At 56.8% G+C, this 25,451-nt stretch overlaps 1 protein-coding gene across 1 annotated transcript in view; it reads left to right on the plus strand.

Moving 5' to 3' along the window:
- Positions 1–25,451, plus strand: part of EPHA1 (EPH receptor A1) — a 174,123-nt gene that overhangs the window by 40,914 nt on the left and 107,758 nt on the right. The gene's annotated exons all lie outside the window — the stretch shown is intronic.

The following is a 25,451-nucleotide window of genomic DNA, read 5'->3' on the forward strand; positions in this document are numbered from 1 at the left end:
GTCTTCTTACTGAATGTTTGTCAGTAGTTTCAAAGCTTGTGTTTCGCAGAAAAAGGGTCTTTACTGTGAATTATTTACAGTAATTCACAGGGCTCTATTCATTTGCATAAACACATCATTTCGTCTTTCTTTCGATAGTGGAAAAAAACGTACAAGAAAGTGCTGCTCTCTGAAAATGAACCAGCACCCCTGACAAGCTCACACTGGCGAGCACCTATGAATCCTGAGAGAAAATAAACACGAAAAACACAATAATTATCAGCAAAAGCGGACCGCGTCCCACGTCGCACTTCCTATATATAAATGAGTTTCGTCAAACGTGCTCTTTAGTGTCGATGGACTACAAAAGAAAAGCACATTTAAAAAAAATTAAAATAATCCAGGATTTGTAAAGTGCGGCAAATCACCCCTGAGGGCCTCGAGGCGCTGAACTGTTGGCGCGGGGAGATTGAGGGTTTTGTCCCGAATCACAGGATGTTGCGCCCACGCCGAGACTCCAACCTGGTTCCCTCAGATCCGAGGTAGGCATCTCAGGCCATTACACCATACCCTCTCCCCTCTATTTTAGAATACGTGCTTTAAACTTCCTTACAATGAGCTTTGTTTTAAAAACGTGACACCATAATATACATTGTTGCATAAAATATATTTCAAATTATCAATAGATATCTACAGTAAAAACACAAACCTTTCTCACAACATTGACAAACATATCTGCAGTCTCAACAATAACTAATAAACAGATACAACTCAAATTCTCCAAATCTCTCTGAAGCAGACGTACAACATATATTATATAAAAAATACATAACATGTAAAATGTGTAATATGACCCTATGTTGGCATCTCAGGGTTCAGGTGACATTTATTAACCACGTGACCTTCAGCCTCATGGTTTACAAATGTCACAGACCTTCACAATCAACATTTAGGCCATATCAATATATATCTATATATTCACTGAAAAAACATAGGTTTCAGGGATGTTATAGTTAGGTGTGACAAAAAGATTTGGGATTTTTAGAAAATAAAACCTTACAAATTCACAGAAAACACAAAGGTTAAAGTAATGTTATAGTTCGGTGAATTTGTTAGTGACAACATTAATGTTTCGGATAAAAACAAAATCCACAGAAAGTCACCAGTTACATTTAGCAGAGCTATTACTTCTGCCCCACTATGCACTGCTTATGACCCCAGGCATGACATCACTCATGACACGTTCTACGACTTAATTTATGACACCGCTGATAACAGTGTCGCTGAGGAGTGAAGCAGTGCGCGGGTAGTATTGTTACAGTCGCTGAGGAGTGAAGCAGTGTGCGGGTAGTATTGTTACAGGTCGCTGAGGAGTGAAGCAGTGTGCGGGTAGTATTGTTACAGTTGCTGAGGAGTGAAGCAGTGTGCGGGTAGTATTGTTACAGTCGCTGAGGAGTGAAGCAGTGCGCGGGTAGTATTGTTACAGTCGCTGAGGAGTGAAGCAGCGCGCGGGTAGTATTGTTACAGTCACTGAGGAGTGAAGCAGCGCGCGGGTAGTATTGTTACAGTCGCTGAGGAGTGAAGTAGTGTGCGGGTAGTATTGTTACAGTCGCTGAGGAGTGAAGTAGTGTGCGGGTAGTATTGTTACAGGTCGCTGAGGAGTGAAGCAGTGTGCGGGTAGTATTGTTACAGGTCGCTGAGGAGTGAAGCAGTGCGCGGGGAGTATTGTTACAGGTCGCTGAGGAGTGAAGCAGTGTGCGGGTAGTATTGTTACAGGTCGCTGAGGAGTGAAGCAGTGCGCGGGTAGTATTGTTACAGGTCGCTGAGGAGTGAAGCAGTGCGCGGGTAGTATTGTTACAGTTGCTGAGGAGTGAAGCAGTGTGCGGGTAGTATTGTTACAGGTCGCTGAGGAGTGAAGCAGTGTGCGGGTAGTATTGTTACAGGTCGCTGAGGAGTGAAGCAGTGCGCGGGTAGTATTGTTACAGGTCGCTGAGGAGTGAAGCAGTGCGCGGGTAGTATTGTTACAGTTGCTGAGGAGTGAAGCAGTGTGCGGGTAGTATTGTTACAGGTCGCTGAGGAGTGAAGCAGTGCGCGGGTAGTATTGTTACAGTTGCTGAGGAGTGAAGCAGTGTGCGGGTAGTATTGTTACAGGTCGCTGAGGAGTGAAGCAGCGTGCGGGGAGTATTGTTACAGGTCGCTGAGGAGTGAAGCAGTGTGCGGGTAGTATTGTTACAGGTCGCTGAGGAGTGAAGCAGTGCGCGGGTAGTATTGTTACAGGTCGCTGAGGAGTGAAGCAGTGCGCGGGTAGTATTGTTACAGTTGCTGAGGAGTGAAGCAGTGTGCGGGTAGTATTGTTACAGGTCGCTGAGGAGTGAAGCAGTGCGCGGGTAGTATTGTTACAGTTGCTGAGGAGTGAAGCAGTGTGCGGGTAGTATTGTTACAGGTCGCTGAGGAGTGAAGCAGTGTGCGGGTAGTATTGTTACAGTTGCTGAGGAGTGAAGCAGTGCGCGGGTAGTATTGTTACAGGTCGCTGAGGAGTGAAGCAGTGTGCGGGTAGTATTGTTACAGGTCGCTGAGGAGTGAAGCAGTGTGCGGGTAGTATTGTTACAGTTGCTGAGGAGTGAAGCAGTGTGCGGGTAGTATTGTTACAGGTCGCTGAGGAGTGAAGCAGTGTGCGGGTAGTATTGTTACAGTTGCTGAGGAGTGAAGCAGTGCGCGGGTAGTATTGTTACAGGTCGCTGAGGAGTGAAGCAGTGTGCGGGTAGTATTGTTACAGTTGCTGAGGAGTGAAGCAGTGCGCGGGTAGTATTGTTACAGGTCGCTGAGGAGTGAAGCAGTGTGCGGATAGTATTGTTACAGTTGCTGAGGAGTGAAGCAGTGCGCGGGTAGTATTGTTACAGGTCGCTGAGGAGTGAAGCAGTGTGCGGGTAGTATTGTTACAGGTCGCTGAGGAGTGAAGCAGTGTGCGGGTAGTATTGTTACAGTTGCTGAGGAGTGAAGCAGTGCGCAGGTAGTATTGTTACAGGTCGCTGAGGAGTGAAGCAGCGTGCGGGGAGTATTGTTACAGGTCGCTGAGGAGTGAAGCAGTGTGCGGGTAGTATTGTTACAGTCGCTGAGGAGTGAATCACTGTGTAAATATTATTCTTATAGGTCACTAAGGAGTGAAGCAGTGTGTAGATAGTATTGTTATAGGTCACTAAGGAGTGAAGCAGTGTGTGGATTGTATTTTGTTGTGGGTCACTAAGGAGTGGAGCAGTGTGTGGATAGAGTTGTTATAGGTCACTAAGGAGTGAAGCAGTGTGTGGATAGTATGGTTATCGGTCACTAAGGAGTGAATCAGTCCGTGAATAGTATTGTTATAGGTCACTAAGGAGTGAAGCAGTGTGTAGATAGTATTGTTATAGGACACTAAGGAGTGAAGCAGTGTGTAGATAGTATGGTTATCGGTCACTAAGGAGTGAATCAGTCCGTGAATAGTATTGTTATAGGTCACTAAGGAGTGATAGTATTTTTTTATTTTTTATTTATTTATAATTTCACAGCAGCGAGATTACTTATATAAACAGAATGACAAAGAAAAGAATACATACAGTACATCCATACATAAAAGGCAGCTTAAACCAGTAGTCCAAAATTACTCAAATAGCCAATACACCATTCAATTCATTTCGATTTAGGCCTCATAATATTCGCGAAAAGCACCCCAAATATTTATACCGATCTGTTGCTTCCTAAGACCTTTAACAGAAAATAGACTCCATTCCAATTTATACAAATTATACATTCGAGCTCGCCATAATTCAAATTTTGGAGGATCTATCTGGAGCCGTTCAGCTGCAATGCACAGACGAGCAACAGTCATGGAGAAAAAAAGCAATTATCGATGTGGATTTAAAACATCCATAGGGGTATTAGTAGGCGTCTTCCCCAATAGCATCATGGCAGGAACGATGATCAAAGGAAACTTTATAACCAACGACAGAAACTTTTCTATATCTGTAATAAATCTATGTAATTTATCGCATTTAAGAAAAATATGAATACTGTCCGCATCATCCTCCCCGCAACGAAAACATTTCCCATCATACCCACTCCCCCACTTAGCCATCCGTGCGAGGGTATAATATAAATCAAATAAAGTCTTAAAAACTGAATTTTCAAATTTGCGGACATTAATGATTCTCTTGAAATACCAATAAGTTCCTTGATCACAATATCTGAATCTCCCAAGCCCTCGATCCATTTCCTATTATGCCTATCAAGGTCATCTGGCCTTCCAGCAAGCAAGATCTCGTATGAGGCTCCAATTTTAAGCTGTCGTCTAACCCCCTCTACATCATCATCAGGTCGCATATTAACATTGATTCGAAATCAAAAATCCTTAATTTGCAAAAATTTTTAAAAACTGTGCCCTGGGAAGACCATATTGTAAAGCTAGTTCATCAAATGATTTACATAAACCATTAGCAGAGTACTAGTCCCCTAGTTGCCTAATGCCTTTCTTTCTCCAATTTTGAGAAATATTATCCCCAGATATTCCAGGTAAATGTTTGAGTGCATTCAGGTGAGTACAATATTAAATTTTCCCCAGTGTCTTTAACTTACGAATGGATTTCCAAACTTTAAACGCACTATACAAGACTTTAAATGGTGTACGTTTAAAATAGCTGCCGTCCAATTCTATGAATAAACATTGTTTGGCAATTGGGCCAATAAGGATTTCAAAAATTGTGGGTGCCGAAGCATTATTAACCGCTCCTTCCCCAGTGATTAGCACCCGCATTTTCAACAAAAAGCATGTTACAAAATATAATGCAAAATCAGGTACCGCAAGTGATAAGGTCATAAATCTCATCGCGCATCTGGGCCTGCCCGGACTCCATATGAATTTCCCACAGATGGACTGCAAATATTGTAATCTAGCCTTTGAAACTTCCAGGGGTATCGACCGAAATATATAGAGAACCTTGGGGAGGACATTCATTTTAATAATATTACAACTTCCAATTACTGTGAAATACTAACGGTCCCACCTATCCAAAGAGGCTTTCACTTTATGAATAAGCAAATTCCAATTTGCATCCATTAGCTCAGACGTAGAGACTCTAATCTGTATACCCAGATAAGTCACCTCTCATCCCTCCATAATAGGCTATCAGAGCATAGGATTTGCGTTTTTGACTCATTTAATTTATACCCAGCGACGAGGCCGAATATTTTGGCTAACCTCTCAATCTCCTTAATCACCAGAGATGGATTCACTGTAGTCACAGCTATGTCGTCCGCATAGGCAAAAACTGTGAAATGATAATCACGCACCTGAAACGGAGGAATACAGATATTTTGTGACAATTGTTCTATATAGGGATTTATATAAAGGGCAAACAATAGGGGAGAGCAAGGGCAACCCTGTCGGGTACCCCTAGTTATGGTCAGAGTGTCCAAAAGCAGCCCCATTACAGAGATCTTGGCAATAGGATCCCTATATAGCGCCTGCAAAGCTACCATACATTTTTTGCCAAAACCAATTTTCTCCAGCAGTTGCCACATATAATCCCATTGGATGCGATCAAACGATTTCTCTGCGTCCAATAAAATCAATGCTAGATCCCTCTTTTCGGTCCCTGTGATATCAATTAGCATTACAACTTTATTCACATGTGCCACCGTGCCCCGCTTAGGGATAAAACCATGTTGATTTAATGAGACCAGGGGTGTTATAACTTTAGACCAACGATTTGCCAGAATTTTGAAATATATATTGTTATCACTGTTCAACAAAGAGATTGGGCGACATGATCCCACTAGTTCCGGCGGCTTACCCTTTTTACAGAACACAGCGATCGTAGCATCTGACCACGACCTAGTTGGATGTCCTACCTGTGCTAACTGTACAACCTTTAACATCTCTTCTTTAATTAAATGAAAAAACAACCTATAGACCTCCACCGGAATCCTGTCGGGCCCTGCCGCTTTCCCTAGTGCCAAACTTTTAACTGCCATTTCTAGTTCTTCCATAGAGATCGGACATTCGAGTCGCTCCGCGAGGGAGGGATCTAATCATTTTAATCCCTCTTCAAAAATATATTCTGATCCCCACCAGTTCTCCGCTGCTGCGTATAAAGGGTAGCAAAAAACTGTTGAAAAATTGAGAGTATCTGCTGAGGATCAGAATGCAGCACCCCAAAGCCTGGATGTTTGAAGCAGATTCCTTCATTCGAAGTCGCACAGCCAGCCGTTTCCCAATAGTTTCTCCAAATTCATGACTTTGTCGCTTAAAAGTCAAATGTTTCCTAGCATTCCCAACACTCAAATACCCCAGAACATTAGCACGGTGTTTAGCAACACTATCTAATAATCCAGACAAATCACTCTGACCTGAGGCGATACCGTTAGTTAGAGCACCTTCCGCCTCTGTCAATGCCTCATAATATCGAGCTAACTCCAGTTTATGTTTCTTTTGCTGAGCAAAGCTGAAACTGAGAACTTCCCCCGAAAACGGGCCTTAAAAGTATCCCAAACTGTAGTAACAGATGCTGTGCCATTGTTATTTTCAAAGAAGCCCTTGATCCAGTTACACATGTAATCCTGAAATTCTTCATTTGAACACAATTTACGATCAAATGTAAAGTTATTAACCTCTTGGCTGCTAGGCGTTTTCTCGCTGTGTGCTGGAAAATGCCATTTTAGTGGCACCATGACGAGCTCAGCTCGTCATCAGCACACGACACCCGTGGGTGATGACGAGCTGAGCTCGTCATCAGCATCGAAAGGGTTAAGTATAGATCTCTTCCAACGTAAAGTTAATTCAAAGACAATTGGAGCATGGTCCGAAGAGATCCTTGGGTAACCCTGGATCGCTGCATCTGCCAATAGTGAAATAGGAGCAAAAAATAGTCTCATCTTACAAATTTTTTATGTGGAAAAGAATAAAAAGTGTAACCAGTGTCACCCCCCCTTATTTTCCCCCATACATCCACCAACTCATGATCACAAAGTAAATTATGAAGTGCTTTAAAAACGTTGGGCTTCCGTCCACTATATTTATCAGGACCATCCTGTATAGCTTGATTGTTTAAATTTATGTTTATGTCACCACAGATAATCAATGGTTTCGGCCATGTGGCTAATTCAGCATTTAACTCAACTAAAACTCCCGCATCATCGACATTAGAGCCATATATAGTACAAAGCGTCATTTCATATCCCTCCAAGCCACATTCGGCTACAACCCATCGTCCATTTTTATCCGTTAATGTACGACCAATTTTAACAAAATTTCGTCTAGCCAGGATGGCTGTACCCTGAATCATACCGGTTCGACCAGATGCAGAAATTAAAGAAAATCCCAATTCATTCAAAGTGCCCCTCTTAGCCCAAGGAGTACGAGTTTCCCGCATACATAGTAAATCTGGCCAGATGTGTCGTAGCTCTGCAGCCACTTTTTGTCGTTTTACTACATTATTAAGACCTGACACATTGAGTGAACACATTTTTATTCCTCCACGTATCATCACTATTTTTTATATTCACCAGTCCCCAATACCATCTTCCCAGAACTATGCTGCTCTCTACTACAGACATCCCAGACATTCCTCGTAGCCAGTTTCTTAAACATTTTCTTGCCACTGGGAAGTTTTTTACCTTTTTGCTCCCCCTAAGTGCCACCCACACTCTCCCTCCCCTCGTGCCCTCCTTACACCCACCCTTAGACCACTCTGCCCTCCCCCCTTTAACGAGGCTTTAGGACTCCTAGTCCTGTAGATGCGAGCATACCAACCCCTTGCCTTTCCCTGCAGAGCCCAAACTATAATATTGAACGCTAAGAAGAAAAACATTAAGTAGAGCGGAGTGGTGAATAAAGAATTACCATAAGGCAAGAATACCTAACCATAGCATAAACATATGGTCCCTAATCCACCATATTCCCAGTAGTCCACACATAGATTAATAACCTAAGCTATATGGAACATGCAAATTCTGTCGCTAGTGCAATGCTAGTAAAGAAACGTGTTTTCTCCTTGAATAATCCATTCGGCTTAGCTGGAAACATTAAGAAGGCTGAGGCCCCTGTGGACTGTAACTCCGGTATTAGTTGGCGAAATTGCCAGCGGAGTTCCACTGAGCGTTGGCACAGACCTGGGAGTACAAAGAACTCCACATCCCCAGCCTTCCCCTTCTTATCTGGTCTAGCTCGCGAAAAAACTTCCTCCCGTGCCAGAAAGCTATTTTTAAATGATACCAGCATCGCCCTAGGTTTAGTTTCCTGCCCAGGCTCAACCGAACTTTGAACGGAAATCTATGTGCACGCTCAATTTCACGATCCCAACCCCACCGGGTCATATCAGGAAATGCTTCTTGAACAAATCAATCATGAACCCCTTGAGTCTTGCCCCTCTTTTCCTTCTGGGATCTGAAGAACCCTCAAATTATTGCGCGAGCCCGGTTTTCAATGTCAGATAATTTCCAAATCATGTCCTCTTTAGTGGCCAGGCTTAATTCCGCAGTTGTTTTATGTTATGCCGCTACCGATACCAAGAGATATCCTCCGTCGTTCCTTCTGCTCTACTCCTTCCAATGGCTCCAAGTCCAGGGTCCAGCGAGAGAGGTATGCTCAGGCGTCCAGCTCAGTCGCCATCTTGCCATGTGTAGATAGTATTTGTATAGGTCACTAAGGAGTGAAGCAGTGTACGGATAGTGTTTTAATAGGTCACTAAGGAGTGAAGCAGTGTCTGGACTGTATTGTAATACAGGTCACTGTTCTAGATTTATTATGACATGCACCCAGGGGGCATCTTAAAGATGCCCCCCTGAAATACCTACCACTCTCTCATGTCCTGGCTGACTGGTATCTCCCAGCCTGCCACCACAGATGAGTTTCTGACCCCTGCAGGTGAGAGGTCACGCTCTCTGAGGGAGGAAACAATGCCTGCTGGGGGGGATGTCCACACCTCCTCCAGCAGGTTGGTTAGTGAGTGAGCATATCAAGGCCAGGGGCTTTATAGCCCCTGCTGACTTTGATAGGCGACCCCAGCTTCCCCCAGACCTGAGAGATGCCACCGCCGCCCAGAGGCCCATTTGGCACCAGGGTAGGTGTGAAATTAGCTATGCAATGGGCGTGTTGCGCCTCCAGGCTAGTCAGCCCCTTAAGGTGGGCCACCTGATGTGCTCCATCTTGTTTTTGGAAGAATTCGGAACTCCGGGACAGGGTTCTGCTCACTCCCCACAGGATGCGGTCATATAGGCGGGGTAGTGACGCCGGGGGTATGTAGTCCATTGGCTACCACCCTTCAATCTCCATAACACCCTTAAATTTAGTATTATTTGGCCCCCTGACAGCAGGAACTCGGATTTGTCTGCCAGGAAGAAAGCGGACAACGAAGAGCTGAAGACGTGGGATCTATGGACCAGCATCAAACTTGGCGCAAAACCCTCCTGGCTGCTGCTGACAATCACCAAGACCCACTCATGCAGCAGCAGAACAGCCCCCAAACCATCGGAGGTCTGCCCGGCGCGCCATCAAACCAGCAAAATGGCCCTTGGAGTGGAGGGGCCACTTCCCTGCACCAACAGGCACCGACCGCATCTGCCCTGTACAGTACAGCGCAGCTCCTGCCTCTCAGCGAGGGCGCTGTCGCCCGCACCGTGACGAGGTCCATGATGCGAGGAGGTTACCCTATGATGAAGCATGCCACCTTCGGGTGGGTGAGTGAAGCTGCCCTTTAAAAGGGGCACCCCATGGGCACCGCATTGCACCCTACAGACCCGGGGCTTGGTTTTTGATTTGGCTCTGCATGAAAAGCCTGCTTCCTCACGGGGTCCGTGCCCTCTGCCCTTGACTGCGAGTCGAGACAGAGCAGGCATTAATATTAATAGCAGACCCCAGACCCCAGAGAGCTCTGGCACCAGCCGAGCCTCGGGCACGGCTGTGGCACACCCAAGTGCCAGGGCTGCCCCCTGCCCGTCAGGTCCTTGCGTGCCCGGCTTCTCAGGCATGGCTGTGCCACACCCCGGTGCCAGGGCTGCCTCCTGCCCGTCAGGTCCTTGCGTGCCCGGCTCCTCGGGCATGGCTGCCTGGATGAGGAAGGCCTCGCCTGACTCACAGAGGAAGGCTTCGGTTCCCAGGCCCCACCCTGGCTCTGGGCCACCTGCCCAACTGGTCCAACCACTTCCAGGTGAAGTCACCACACAACCACACACCTCACCCACACACCTCACACCCACAGCGCCTGTGGAATCCGAGCCCGCCCCGCCTGGTCTGTGAAGCGACGTGTTTCAGGGCTCGGCATCATGGCCTCAAGTGGAGGGGGTGCTGCTACCATGCACAGTCACTGCTCCAAGGAACTTGCAGCACTGTCCCAACCAACAGCTCTGTCCCAATCGGCAGCACTGTCCCAACCGGCAGCACTGTCCCAACCGGCAGCACTGTCCCAACCTGCAGCACTGTCCCAACCGGCAGCACTGTCCCAACCAGCAGCACTGTCCCAACCAACAGCTCTGTCCCAACCAGCAGCACTGTCCCAACCGGCAGCACTGTCCCAACCGGCAGCACTGTCCTAAGCAGCAGCACTGTCCCAACCAACAGCTCTGTCCCAACCGGCAGCACTGTCCCAACCGGCAGCACTGTCCCAACCGGCAGCACTGTCCCAACCGGCAGCACAGTCTCAACCGGCAGCACTGTCCCAACCGGCAGCACTGTCCTAACCAGCAGCACTGTCCCAACCAGCAGCACTGTCCCAACCAGCAGCACTTCCCAAACCGGCAGCACTGTCCCAACCGGCAGCACAGTCCCAACCAACCAGCAGCACTGTCCCAACCAGCAGCACTGTCCCAACCTGCAGCACTGTCCCAACCTGCAGCACTGTCCCAACCCGGCAGCACTTCCCAAACCGGCAGCACTGTCCCAACCAGCAGCATTGTCCCCAACCAACCAGCAGCACTTCCCCAACCGGCAGCACTTCCCCAACCTGCAGCACTGTCCCAACCAGCAGCACTGTCCCAACCAGCAGCACTGTCCCAACCAGCAGCACTTCCCCAACCGGCAGCACTATCCCCAACCAACCAGCAGCACTGTCCCAACCAGCAGCATTGTCCCCAACCAACCGGCAGCACTGACCCAACCAGCAGCACTGTCCCAACCAACCAGCAGCACTGTCCCAACCGGCTGCACTGTCCCAACCAACCAGCAGCACTGTCCCAACCAGCAGCTCTGTCCCAACCAGCAGCACTGTCCCAACCAGCAGCACTGTCCCAACCGACATCACTTCCCCCAGTGGTATATATATAGTCTTTTTTGCTTGATTAATAAAAATCATTGCAATCAAAACGTCTTTACATTATACAATATTTTAAAACTGTACCACATATACTAATTCAAAATGTGGCAATGCAATCATAATAATGTCCAAATAATGTCTGCAGCAGAATATTACACATGTTGCATTTTAAAGTGCTAACGTGCAGTAATTACAACGTCCATTATATTGAAAGAATGATAAAGTGCCTCAAAAGTTACTGCAAGGGTGAAACTTCTGTTGTTGTGTTTCTAGTTCTCGCCCAGCAGCAGAATCACGAAGATAAGATTGGCTGAAGTCGGCCAATTTTACGATCTTGGGGGACCTAAACCTTCATTTGGAAGACACCCAAAATAATTTAAGTAGTATGTTTTTATCTGATTGTGAGGCAATGAATCTAATACTCCGCAATCTGGGTCCGACTCATCATGCTGCCACCTACTCGACCCAGTCATCTCACTCACAAGTCACTTGACTGTAGTACCCCTGCTCTTCCTCTCGAATGCTCAGACCATTTTGCTCTCTTTCTTAGTCTGACTGCGGAGAGTACTAGGAAAGAGTCCCTTCCTGCCACTATACGCAGTCACAGAGCCTGGTCCAAACTAAATATTCCTGCGTTCAATGCAACACTACTTGCCAGCCGCCCTAATTCTAACTTAATGTGTAATTCGCTGAACCAGGAAGTTTCTACATGGCTGTCTTCCAATATTAATCGTCATCTACCATTAAGTTCCAGACGTCCCATCACCCACCTCCCTCCAGCTCCATGGTTCACGGACGATTTGAAAATTTTGAAGTCTAAATGCAAACAGCAGGAAAGATCTTGGAGAAAGACATATACCTTAAACGATAAATTAACTTATCGTTCTGCACTTAGGCAGTACCATCGAGCCTGTAGAGAAGCCTCTTACGTCTCGGAGTCTATCAATAGCGCCACCAGCCGGCCGAAAGCTTTATTCTCAATGGTGAAAAAGCTCGCAGGTTCAAACACCTCTCCCACTCCACCGGCTTTGGGGGAAACCCAATGCAATGAAATCGCTGATTTCTTCATCTCCAAAGTCGATATCATATATAAATCTCTCTCTTTGACTTCTTCCGTGACATTGCACGATTTCTCCACCCCTGTTATACCTGCCCCCTTACCCGCTGTGGCATTTATCTCAGAGTGGCCCCAGTTCCATCAGACCTCGCTTTGCGATTGCATGGCTAAGGTAAATTCAGGCTCTCCCCTTGACCCAATTCCTATTACCATTCTCCGACAGCTCTCTCCTGATTTGCTCCTGATCATTCAAGAGCTTCTGAACTCCTCATTACGAGAATGTATCGTCCCTGACGATTGGAAAAGAGCCATGGTGATCCCACTTTAAAAAAAAACAGGTGCTGATCCCAAGATATACTCCAACTATCACCCCATTTCTCTGCTGCCAATGTTTTCAAAGATTCTGGAGAGACATATTAATATCCATCTTACCTCCCCTATCGAGGCTGCAGGCTTCTTACATCCGTCTCAATCTGGGTTTCGTACCCATTTTTCAACAGAAACCACCCTTCTTGGGGTCACTGAGAACTTGCGCGCCCGCCTCGATCAGGGTGATACCGCGGCGCTTATTCTTGTAGACTTCAGCGCCGCATTTGACACGGTTTCACACCATGTTCTTTTGAATACATTGAAGACTGCCGGGGTGACTGGCTCTGCATTGGCCTGGATCTCTTCCTTTTTGAGTGGTCGCTCATTCCAGGTTTTTTCTTCTAACTCTACCTCCTCTGTTCGATCGTCTGCGCATGGGGTGCCCCAGGGGGCCTCACTGAGCCCTATGCTCTTTAACATCTATGTGAGGCCCCTGGCAAGCATCGTGGAAGACTTTGGTCTTTCCCTTTACTCATACGCAGACGACACTCAAATCATTTTCTCTCTTTCTCCGGCTAAGGCGTATGCCCCGTCTGCTCTCAAACTAGGGCTTAGCCAAGTGATGGAGTGGATGCAGGCCAATCTCCTAAAATTGAACGGAGACAAGACGAAGGTAGTCATCCTAGGCAAACACAAACACCTCTGGGGCCCTCAACATTGGCCACCAGAAATGGGCCCACTACCCCTGCCTGTTACACAGGTACGGAATCTTGGCTTTGTTTTGGATGAGTCACTAACTATGCGGCATTAAGTAGTCAGAGTGGCAGCCACCTGTTTTTCCATTCCAGGGTGGCTTCGTAAAATCCTTTGGATGCTCCCGGACTTGACAAGGCGTACTGTAGTCCAGGCTTTAGTCATCTCGCGCCTGGACTACGGTAACGTACTTTACCTTGGAGCTACGGCGGAGTCTCAAAGGAAACTCCAGCTTGTCCAGAACTCGGCCGCTCGTCTACTTTGCAAAGTTCCTTGGAGAGCCCCCATCTCCCCTTATCTTAAGGATCTGCACTGGCTCCGCATAGAAAGCAGAATCAAGTTCAAGGCCCTCTGCTTCATGCATAAGATCAAGCAGGGGCTAGCCCCAGCCTACTTCCAATCTCTCGTTCAACCTTACTCTCCTCACCGCTTTCTCAGATCCTCGTCTCAAGGGAATTTCTCGATTCCATGTTTCAAACTGGCGAGAATGGGCGGTCGTTCCTTCTCTTGTCTTGCCCCTAAACTGTGGAATTCTCTTCCTGCCCCACTAAAACTTGAGCCTTCCCTTAAGGAATTACGTAAAAAGCTTAAAACCTTGCTTTTTCCTCAGTGACGATTGCCTGACCCTTTCACTACTACCTTTCTGCTGCGTTGGGAGACCCCATGTGAGTAGCTGTGCGCATTATACATCTAGCTGCAATACAATACAATACAATATGAACAGTATTAGGTTGCGGAGCCATTAAAACAATGAAGCTCAAACTTATGATATCAGACATTTTTCACTTAAAAATTGTACCAATTGACATAGTAACGGAATCGATTCCCCTGATAATGACATAATTGAGGCCTAATGAGCTGATCTAACCCCGATCCTCATAAATGTGGTTTCAAAACGGTGCGTCGAAGGGTAATCAGCCAGGGGCACGCGCACTATATGCACTAATGTTTCTTGTTTTCATCCACATGGTCTACAACCAGAGTCCGGCCACTGCTCGACCCATGGCTGCCCGGCCACTGCTTGACCCATGGCTGCCCGGCCACTGCTCGACCCATGGCTGCCCGGCCACTGCTTGACCCATGGCTGCCCGGCCACTGCTCGACCCATGGCTGCCCGGCCACTGCTCGACCCATGGCTGCCCGGCCACTGCTCGACCCATGGCTGCCCGGCCACTGCTCGACCCATGGCTGCCCGGCCACTGCTTGAGCCGCGGCTGCCCGGCCACTGCTCGACCCATGGCTGCCCGGCCACTGCTCGACCCATGGCTGCCCGGCCACTGCTCGACCCATGGCTGCCCGGCCACTGCTGGAGCCATGGCTGCCCGGCCACTGCTCGACCCATGGCTGCCCGGCCACTGCTTGAGCCGCGGCTGCCCGGCCACTGCTGGACCCATGGCTGCCCGGCCACTGCTCGACCCATGGCTGCCCGGCCACTGCTTGAGCCGCGGCTGCTCGGCCACTGCTGGACCCATGGCTGCCCGGCCACTGCTCGACCCATGGCTGCCCGGCCACTGCTTGAGCCGCGGCTGCCCGGCCACTGCTGGACCCATGGCTGTCCGGCCGCTGCTCGACCCATGGCTGCCCGGCCGCTGCTCGACCCATGGCTGCCCGGCCACTGCTTGACCCATGGCTGCCCGGCCACTGCTTGAGCCATGGCTGCCCGGCCACTGCTTGAGCCATGGCTGCCCGGCCACCACTGGACCCGTGGCTGTCTGGCCACTGCTCGACCCATGGCTGCCCGGCCACTGCTCGACCCGTGGCTGCCTGGCCACTGCTGGACCCGTGGCTGCCCGGCCACTGCTTGACCCATGGCTGCCCGGCCACTGCTCGACTCATGGCTGCCCGGCCACTGCTCGACCCATGGCTGCCCGGCCACTGCTCGACCCGTGGCTGCCCGGCCACTGCTCGACCCGTGGCTGCCCGGCCACTGCTCGACCCATGGCTGCCCGGCCACTGCTTGACCCATGGCTGCCCGGCCGCTGCTTGACCCATGGCTGCCCGGCCACTGCTGGACCCGTGGCTGCCCGGCCACTGTTCGACCCATGGCTGCCCGGCCACTGCTCGACCCATGGCTGCCCGGCCACTGCTTGAGCCGCGGCTGCCCGGCCACTGCTGGACCCGTGGCTGCCCGGCCACTGCTTGACCCATGGCTGCCCGGCCACTGCTCGACCCATGGCTGCCCGGCCACTGCTGGACCCATGGCTGCCCGGCCACTGCTCGACCCATGGCTGCCCGGCCACTGCTCGACCCATGGCTGCCCGGCCACTGCTGGACCCGTGGCTGTCCGGCCACTGCTGGACCCGTGGCTGTCCGGCCACTGCTCGACCCATGGCTGCCCGGCCACTGCTGGACCCATGGCTGCCCGGCCACTGCTCGACCCATGGCTGCCCGGCCACTGCTCGACCCATGGCTGCCCGGCCGCTGCTTGACCCATGGCTGCCCGGCCACTGCTTGACCCTTGGCTGCCCAGCCACTGCTCGACCCATGGCTGCCCGGCCACTGCTCGACCCATGGCTGCCCGGCCACTGCTCGACCCATGGCTGCCCGGCCACTGCTTGAGCCGCGGCTGCCCGGCCACTGCTGGACCCATGGCTGCCCGGCCACTGCTTGACCCATGGCTGCCCGGCCGCTGCTTGACCCATGGCTGCCCGGCCACTGCTGGACCCGTGGCTGCCCGGCCACTGCTCGACCCATGGCTGCCCGGCCACTGCTCGACCCATGGCTGCCCGGCCACTGCTTGACCCATGGCTGCCCGGCCACTGCTGGACCCGTGGCTGCCCGGCCACTGCTTGAGCCGTGGCTGCGCGGCCACTGCTCGACCCGTGGCTGCCCGGCCACTGCTCGACCCTTGGCTGCCCGGCCGCTGCTTGACCCATGGCTGCCCGGCCGCTGCTTGACCCATGGCTGCCCGGCCACTGCTTGACCCATGGCTGCCCGGCCACTGCTTGACCCATGGCTGCCCGGCCACTGCTGGACCCATGGCTGCCCAGCCACTGCTGGACCCATGGCTGCCCGGCCACTGCTTGACCCATGGCTGCCCGGCCACTGCTTGACCCATGGCTGCCCGGCCACTGCTCGACCCGTGGCTGCCTGGCCACTGCTCGACCCATGGCTGCCGGGCCACTGCTCGACCCATGGCTGCCCGGCCACTGCTCGACCCATGGCTGCCCGGCCACTGCTCGACCCATGGCTGCCCGGCCACTGCTTGAGCCATGGCTGCCCGGCCACTGCTTGAGCCATGGCTGCCCGGTCACTGCTTGACCCATGGCTGCCCGGCCACTGCTGGACCCATGGCTGCCCGGCCACTGCTTGACCCATGGCTGCCCGGCCACTGCTCGACCCATGGCTGCCCGGCCACTGCTTGACCCATGGCTGCCCGGCCACTGCTCGACCCCTGGCAACCCGGCCACTGCTTGACCCGTGGCTGCCCGTCCACTGCTTGACCCATGGCTGCCCAGCCACTGCTGGACCCATGGCTGCCCGGCCACTGCTGGAGCCATGGCTGCCCGGCCACTGCTCGACCCATGGCTGCCCGGCCACTGCTTGAGCCGCGGCTGCCCGGCCACTGCTGGACCCATGGCTGCCCGGCCACTGCTCGACCCATGGCTGCCCGGCCACTGCTTGAGCCGCGGCTGCCCGGCCACTGCTGGACCCATGGCTGCCCGGCCACTGCTCGACCCATGGCTGCCCGGCCACTGCTTGAGCCGCGGCTGCCCGGCCACTGCTGGACCCATGGCTGTCCGGCCGCTGCTCGACCCATGGCTGCCCGGCCGCTGCTCGACCCATGGCTGCCCGGCCACTGCTTGACCCATGGCTGCCCGGCCACTGCTTGAGCCATGGCTGCCCGGCCACTGCTTGAGCCATGGCTGCCCGGCCACCACTGGACCCGTGGCTGTCTGGCCACTGCTGGACCCGTGGCTGCCCGGCCACTGCTTGACCCATGGCTGCCCGGCCACTGCTCGACTCATGGCTGCCCGGCCACTGCTCGACCCATGGCTGCCCGGCCACTGCTCGACCCGTGGCTGCCCGGCCACTGCTCGACCCATGGCTGCCCGGCCACTGCTTGACCCATGGCTGCCCGGCCACTGCTCGACCCATGGCTGCCCGGCCACTGCTTGACCCATGGCTGCCCGGCCACTGCTGGAGCCATGGCTGCCCGGCCACTGCTCGACCCATGGCTGCCCGGCCACTGCTTGAGCCATGGCTGCCCGGCCACTGCTGGAGCCATGGCTGCCCGGCTACTGCTCGACCCATGGCTGCCCGGCCACTGCTCGACCCATGGCTGCCCGGCCACTGCTTGAGCCATGGCTACACGGCCACTGCTCGACCCATGGCTGCCCGGCCACTGCTGGACCCGTGGCTGTCTGGCCACTGCTCGACCCATGGCTGCCCGGCCACTGCTCGACCCATGGCTGCCCGGCCACTGCTGGACCCATGGCTGCCCGGCCGCTGCTTGACCCATGGCTGCCCGGCCACTGCTGGACCCATGGCTGCCCGGCCACTGCTGGACCCATGGCTGCCCGGCCACTGCTTGACCCATGGCTGCCCGGCCACTGCTCGACCCATGGCTGCCCGGCCACTGCTTGACCCATGGCTGCCCGGCCACTGCTTGACCCATGGCTGCCCAGCCACTGCTGGACCCATGGCTGCCCGGCCGCTGCTTGACCCATGGCTGCCCGGCCACTGCTCGACCCATGGCTGCCCGGCCACTGCTCGACCCATGGCTGCCCGGCCACTGCTTGACCCATGGCTGCCCGGCCACTGCTTGAGCCGTGGCTGCCCGGCCACTGCTCGACCCAAGGCTGCCCGGCCACTGCTTGACCCATGGCTGCCCGGTCACTGCTGGACCCATGGCTGCCCGGCCACTGCTTGACCCATGGCTGCCCGGCCACTGCTCGACCCATGGCTGCCCGGCCACTGCTCGACCCATGGCTGCCCGGCCACTGCTAGACCCATGGCTGCCCGGCCACTGCTCGACCCATGGCTGCCCGGCCGCTGCTCGACCCATGGCTGCCCAGCCACTGCTTGAGCCATGGCTGCCCGGCCGCTGCTCAACCCATGGCTGCCCGGCCACTGCTTGACCCATGGCTGCCCGGCCACTGCTGGACCCGTGGCTGTCTGACCACTGCTCGACCCATGGCTGCCCGGTTACTGCTCGACCCATGGCTGCCCGGCCACTGCTCGACCCATGGCTGCCCGGCCACTGCTCGACCCATGGCTGCCCGGCCACTGCTGGACCCATGGCTGCCCGGCCACTGCTTGACCCATGGCTGCCCGGCCACTGCTTGACCCATGGCTGCCCGGCCGCTGCTCGACCCATGGCTGCCCGGCCACTGCTTGAGCCATGGCTGCCCGGCCACTGCTTGAGCCATGGCTGCCCGGCCACTGCTGGACCTGTGGCTGTCCGGCCACTGCTCGACCCATGGCTGCCCGGCCACTGCTCGACCCATGGCTGCCCGGCCACTGCTCGACCCGTGGCTGCCCGGCCACTGCTGGACCCATGGCTGCCCGGCCACTGCACGACCCATGGCTGCCCGGCCACTGCTCGACCCGTGGCTGCCCGGCCTCTGCTGGACCCATTGCTGCCCGGCCACTGCTTGACCCATGGCTGCCCGGCCACTGCTCGACTCATGGCTGCCCGGCCACTGCTCGACCCATGGCTGCCCGGCCACTGCTCGACCCGTGGCTGCCCGGCCACTGCTCGACCCATGGCTGCCCGGCCGCTGCTCAACCCATGGCTGCCCGGCCACTGCTCGACCCATGGCTGCCCGGCCACTGCTTGAGCCGTGGCTGCCCGGCCACTGCTCGACTCATGGCTGCCCGGCCGCTGCTCGACCCATGGCTGCCCGGCCACTGCTTGAGCCATGGCTGCCCGGCCACTGCTTGAGCCATGGCTGCCCGGCCGCTGCTCAACCCATGGCTGCCCGGCCACTGCTCGACCCATGGCTGCCCGGCCACTGCTCGACCCATGGCTGCCCGGCCACTGCTCGACCCATGGCTGCCCGGCCACTGCTTGAGCCATGGCTGTCCGGCCACTGCTCGACCCATGGCTGCCCGGCCACTACTCGACCCATGGCTGCCCGGCCACTGCTCGACCCATGGCTGCCCGGCCACTGCTCGACCCATGGCTGCCCGGCCGCTGCTCAACCCATGGCTGCCCGGCCACTGCTCGACCCATGGCTGCCCGGCCACTGCCGGACCCATGGCTGCCCGGCCACTGCTCGACCCATGGCTGCCCGGCCACTGCTCGACCCATGGCTGCCCGGCCGCTGCTCGACCCATGGCTGCCCGGCCACTGCTTGAGCCATGGCTGCCCGGCCGCTGCTCAACCCATGGCTGCCCGGCCACTGCTTGACCCATGGCTGCCCGGCCGCTGCTCAACCCATGGCTGCCCGGCCACTGCTCGACCCATGGCTGCCCGGCCACTGCCGGACCCATGGCTGCCCGGCCACTGCTCGACCCATGGCTGCCCGGCCACTGCTCAACCCATGGCTGCCCGGCCACTGCTTGAGCCATGGCTGCCCGGCCACTGCTGGAGCCATGGCTGCCCGGCCACTGCTCGACCCATGGCTGCCCGGCCACTGCTTGAGCCATGGCTACCCGGCCACTGCTCGACCCATGGCTGCCCGGCCACTGCTGGACCCGTGGCTGTCTGGCCACTGCTCGACCCATGGCTGCCGGGCCACTGCTCGACCCATGGCTGCCTGGCCACTGCTGGACCCATGGCTGCCCGGCCGCTGCTTGACCCATGGCTGCCCGGCCACTGCTGGACCCATGGCTGCCCGGCCACTGCTGGACCCATGGCTGCCCGGCCACTGCTTGACCCATGGCTGCCCGGCCACTGCTCGACCCATGGCTGCCCGGCCACTGCTTGACCCATGGCTGCCCGGCCACTGCTTGACCCATGGCTGCCCAGCCACTGCTGGACCCATGGCTGCCCGGCCGCTGCTTGACCCATGGCTGCCCGGCCACTGCTCGACCCATGGCTGCCCGGCCACTGCTCGACCCATGGCTGCCCGGCCACTGCTTGACCCATGGCTGCCCGGCCACTGCTTGAGCCGTGGCTGCCCGGCCACTGCTCGACCCGAGGCTGCCCGGCCACTGCTTGACCCATGGCTGCCCGGCCACTGCTGGACCCATGGCTGCCCGGCCACTGCTTGACCCATGGCTGCCCGGCCACTGCTCGACCCATGGCTGCCCGGCCACTGCTCGACCCATGGCTGCCCGGCCACTGCTTGACCCATGGCTGCCCGGCCACTGCTCGACCCATGGCTGCCCGGCCGCTGCTCGACCCATGGCTGCCCAGCCACTGCTTGAGCCATGGCTGCCCGGCCGCTGCTCAACCCATGGCTGCCCGGCCACTGCTTGACCCATGGCTGCCCGGCCACTGCTGGACCCGTGGCTGTCTGGCCACTGCTCGACCCATGGCTGCCCGGCCACTGCTCGACCCATGGCTGCCCGGCCACTGCTCGACCCATGGCTGCCCGGCCACTGCTCGACCCATGGCTGCCCGGCCACTGCTGGACCCATGGCTGCCCGGCCACTGCTTGACCCATGGCTGCCCGGCCACTGCTTGACCCATGGCTGCCCGGCCGCTGCTCGACCCATGGCTGCCCGGCCACTGCTTGAGCCATGGCTGCCCGGCCACTGCTTGAGCCATGGCTGCCCGGCCACTGCTGGACCTGTGGCTGTCCGGCCACTGCTCGACCCATGGCTGCCCGGCCACTGCTCGACCCATGGCTGCCCGGCCACTGCTCGACCCGTGGCTGCCCGGCCACTGCTGGACCCATGGCTGCCCGGCCACTGCACGACCCATGGCTGCCCGGCCACTGCTCGACCCGTGGCTGCCCGGCCACTGCTGGACCCATGGCTGCCCGGCCACTGCTTGACCCATGGCTGCCCGGCCACTGCTCGACTCATGGCTGCCCGGCCACTGCTCGACCCATGGCTGCCCGGCCACTGCTCGACCCGTGGCTGCCCGGCCACTGCTCGACCCATGGCTGCCCGGCCGCTGCTCAACCCATGGCTGCCCGGCCACTGCTCGACCCATGGCTGCCCGGCCACTGCTTGAGCCGTGGCTGCCCGGCCACTGCTCGACTCATGGCTGCCCGGCCGCTGCTCGACCCATGGCTGCCCGGCCACTGCTTGAGCCATGGCTGCCCGGCCGCTGCTCAACCCATGGCTGCCCGGCCACTGCTCGACCCATGGCTGCCCGGCCACTGCTCGACCCATGGCTGCCCGGCCACTGCTTGAGCCATGGCTGTCCGGCCACTGCTCGACCCATGGCTGCCCGGCCACTGCTCGACCCATGGCTGCCCGGCCACTGCTCGACCCATGGCTGCCCGGCCACTGCTCGACCCATGGCTGCCCGGCCACTGCTTGAGCCATGGCTGCCCGGTCACTGCTCGACCCATGGCTGCCCGGCCACTGCTGGACCCGTGGCTGTCTGGCCACTGCTCGACCCGTGGCTGCCCGGCCACTGCTCGACCCGTGGCTGCCCGGCCACTGCTGGACCCGTGGCTGCCCGGCCACTGCTCGACACGTGGCTGCCCGGCCACTGCTTGACCCATGGCTGCCCGGCCACTGCTCGACCCATGGCTGCCCGGCCACTGCTCGTCCCATGGCTGTCCGGCCACTGCTCGACCCATGGCTGCCCGGCCGCTGCTCGACCCATGGCTGCCCCGCCACTGCTTGAGCCATGGCTGCCCGGCCGCTGCTCAACCCATGGCTGCCCGGCCACTGCTTGACCCATGGCTGCCCGGCCACTGCTTGACCCATGGCTGCCCGGCCACTGCTTGATCCATGGCTGCCCGGCCACTGCTCGACCCATGGCTGCCCGGCCACTGCTCGACCCATGGCTGCCCGGCCGCTGCTCGACCCATGGCTGCCCGGCCACTGCTTGAGCCATGGCTGCCCGGCCGCTGCTCGACCCATGGCTGCCCGGCCACTGCTTGATCCATGGCTGCCCGGCCGCTGCTCAACCCATGGCTGCCCGGCCACTGCTCGACCCATGGCTGCCCGGCCACTGCCGGACCCATGGCTGCCCGGCCACTGCTCGACCCATGGCTGCCCGGCCACTGCTCGACCCATGGCTGCCCGGCCGCTGCTCGACCCATGGCTGCCCGGCCACTGCTTGAGCCATGGCTGCCCGGCCGCTGCTCGACCCATGGCTGCCCGGCCACTGCTTGACCCATGGCTGCCCGGCCGCTGCTCAACCCATGGCTGCCCGGCCACTGCTCGACCCATGGCTGCCCGGCCACTGCCGGACCCATGGCTGCCCGGCCACTGCTCGACCCATGGCTGCTCGGCCGCTGCTTGACCCATGGCTGCCCGGCCGCTGCTCGACCCATGGCTGCCCGGCCACTGCTGGACCCATGGCTGCCCGGCCACTGCTCGACCCATGGCTGCTCGGCCGCTGCTTGACCCATGGCTGCCCGGCCGCTGCTCGACCCATGGCTGCCCGGCCGCTGCTCGACCCATGGCTGCCCGGCCACTGCTGGACCCATGGCTGCCCGGCCACTGCTTGAGCCATGGCTGCCCGGCCGCTGCTCAACCCATGGCTGCCCGGCCACTGCTTGAGCCATGGCTGCCCGGCCGCTGCTCAACCCATGGCTGCCCGGCCACTGCTCAACCCATGGCTGCCCGGCCACTGCTTGATCCATGGCTGCCCGGCCGCTGCTCAACCCATGGCTGCCCGGCCACTGCTCGACCCATGGCTGCCCGGCCACTGCTCGACCCATGGCTGCCCGGCCACTGCTCGACCCATGGCTGCCCGGCCACTGCTTGAGCCATGGCTGTCCGGCCACTGCTCGACCCATGGCTGCCCGGCCACTGCTCGACCCATGGCTGCTCGGCCGCTGCTTGACCCATGGCTGCCCGGCCGCTGCTCGACCCATGGCTGCCCGGCCGCTGCTCGACCCATGGCTGCCCGGCCACTGCTGGACCCATGGCTGCCCGGCCACTGCTTGAGCCATGGCTGCCCGGCCGCTGCTCAACCCATGGCTGCCCGGCCACTGCTTGAGCCATGGCTGCCCGGCCGCTGCTCAACCCATGGCTGCCCGGCCACTGCTCAACCCATGGCTGCCCGGCCACTGCTTGATCCATGGCTGCCCGGCCGCTGCTCAACCCATGGCTGCCCGGCCACTGCTCGACCCATGGCTGCCCGGCCACTGCCGGACCCATGGCTGCCCGGCCACTGCTCGACCCATGGCTGCCCGGCCACTGCCGGACCCATGGCTGCCCGGCCACTGCTGGACCCATGGCTGCCCGGCCACTGCTGGAGCCATGGCTGCCCGGCCACTGCTGGACCCATGGCTGCCCGGCCACTGCTGGAGCCATGGCTGCCCGGCCACTGCTCGACCCATGGCTGCCCGGTCACTGCTCGACCCATGGCTTCCCGGCCACTGCTGGACCCGTGGCTGCCCGGCCACTGCTCGACCCGTGGCTGCCCGGCCACTGCTCGACCCATGGCTGCCCGGCCACTGCCGGACCCATGGCTGCCCGGCCACTGCTGGACCCATGGCTGCCCGGCCACTGCTGGAGCCATGGCTGCCCGGCCACTGCTGGACCCATGGCTGCCCGGCCACTGTGGAGCCATGGCTGCCCGGCCACTGCTCGACCCATGGCTGCCCGGTCACTGCTCGACCCATGGCTTCCCGGCCACTGCTCGACCCGTGGCTGCCCGGCCACTGCTCGACCCGTGGCTGCCCGGCCACTGCTCGACCCGTGGCTGCCCGGCCACTGCTCGACCCATGGCTGCCCGGCCACTACTGGACCCATGGCTGCCCGGCCACTGCTGGACCCATGGCTGCGCGCCCTCTTTTGTTGGATTTATTCCATCCGTAGCCTTCAGGAAACAGGTTTAATCTTTGCTGAGAAGTAAGCAGTCCACTGTGGCTGCCGCGTTGGGATTGGCGTGAATGAATCCCGTGCCACGCATGATGTTTCCCGCGGATGCATGTCTGTCCAGCTTGAGGGAAGCAGCTTTCATCTGTTTTTAAAATGAACTTATACTTGGGCATGTTCAGATCTTGCCGTGCTATTTGCAAAGCAATATCCCTTAGGGCGGTTCAGACATGGGCTCTCCATTCAGCCGCGGAGGCAGACTCATCTATTTCTAACCAGCGAAGGGTCCCTGAGGACGCAGGGGCTGAGGACAGGCGACCTCACATTTCAGCTCCTTCCGACCCCAGGCACCGCCTCTGGACACCGACCACTGCCTCTGGACACCGACCACTGCCTCTGGACACCGACCACTGCCTCTGGACACCGACCACCGCCTCTGGACACCGACCACCTCTGGATACCGACCACCGCCTCTGGATACCGACCACCGCCTCTGGACACCGACCACCGCCTCTGGACACCGACCACCGCCTCTGGACACCACCTCTGGTCGTATCCCGCGCACTGAGCTGGCATTGCCAAAGGCTGCTTTGAAGACCTTGGCTTCCAATCGAGCCGGAGCTCCGCATCTTTCCCTCTGGTGATGGGGGAGCCACAGAAAAGGGTTGGTTGTAACTTAGCTTTGATGACTTTAAGAATATAGTCCTATGGTTGACAATCCAGTGATTGTTTTCAGCATTTAAAAGCATGAACCAAGGTCACAGTTTTAGCCCTTTGCTCCTAAAAATGGAGTTTGAAGGATCCTCGATTATCAATCACCTGCCCTTAATATCGATACGTTTTAACAACTTCAATCGGGCGGCTCGGGCCGCCCATGAACTGAGCTTCTGTTTAACGGATCCAATGTTCATGACTTTATGGTTTTTTTTTACATTCAGTTCGAGGCCATTTAATTGTATGTAATCATCAAAGGCGTTCATAAGTCTTTGTCGGCCAATAGGAGTCCGGCTCACGAGGATAGTGTCAGCAGCATATTGACGGTCGCTGATTGGTACCCCCATCGCTCGGGCATTCATAGAACCCAGGGGCCGCGAAAGATCCGATAAAAGTACATTCAAAGGCAGGAGCGAGAACCCAGCCTCACTTGAGGCCAATATAGGCCTTGATTTCTCTGGATACGCGGCTCCCCCCCACCCGACCTGGCCTCAGCCCAGGGGTCCGTATCCAGAAGG

Source organism: Lissotriton vulgaris, unplaced genomic scaffold (genome assembly GCF_964263255.1).
Source record: "Lissotriton vulgaris unplaced genomic scaffold, aLisVul1.2 SCAFFOLD_352, whole genome shotgun sequence".
Taxonomy (NCBI): Eukaryota; Metazoa; Chordata; class Amphibia; order Caudata; family Salamandridae; genus Lissotriton; species Lissotriton vulgaris.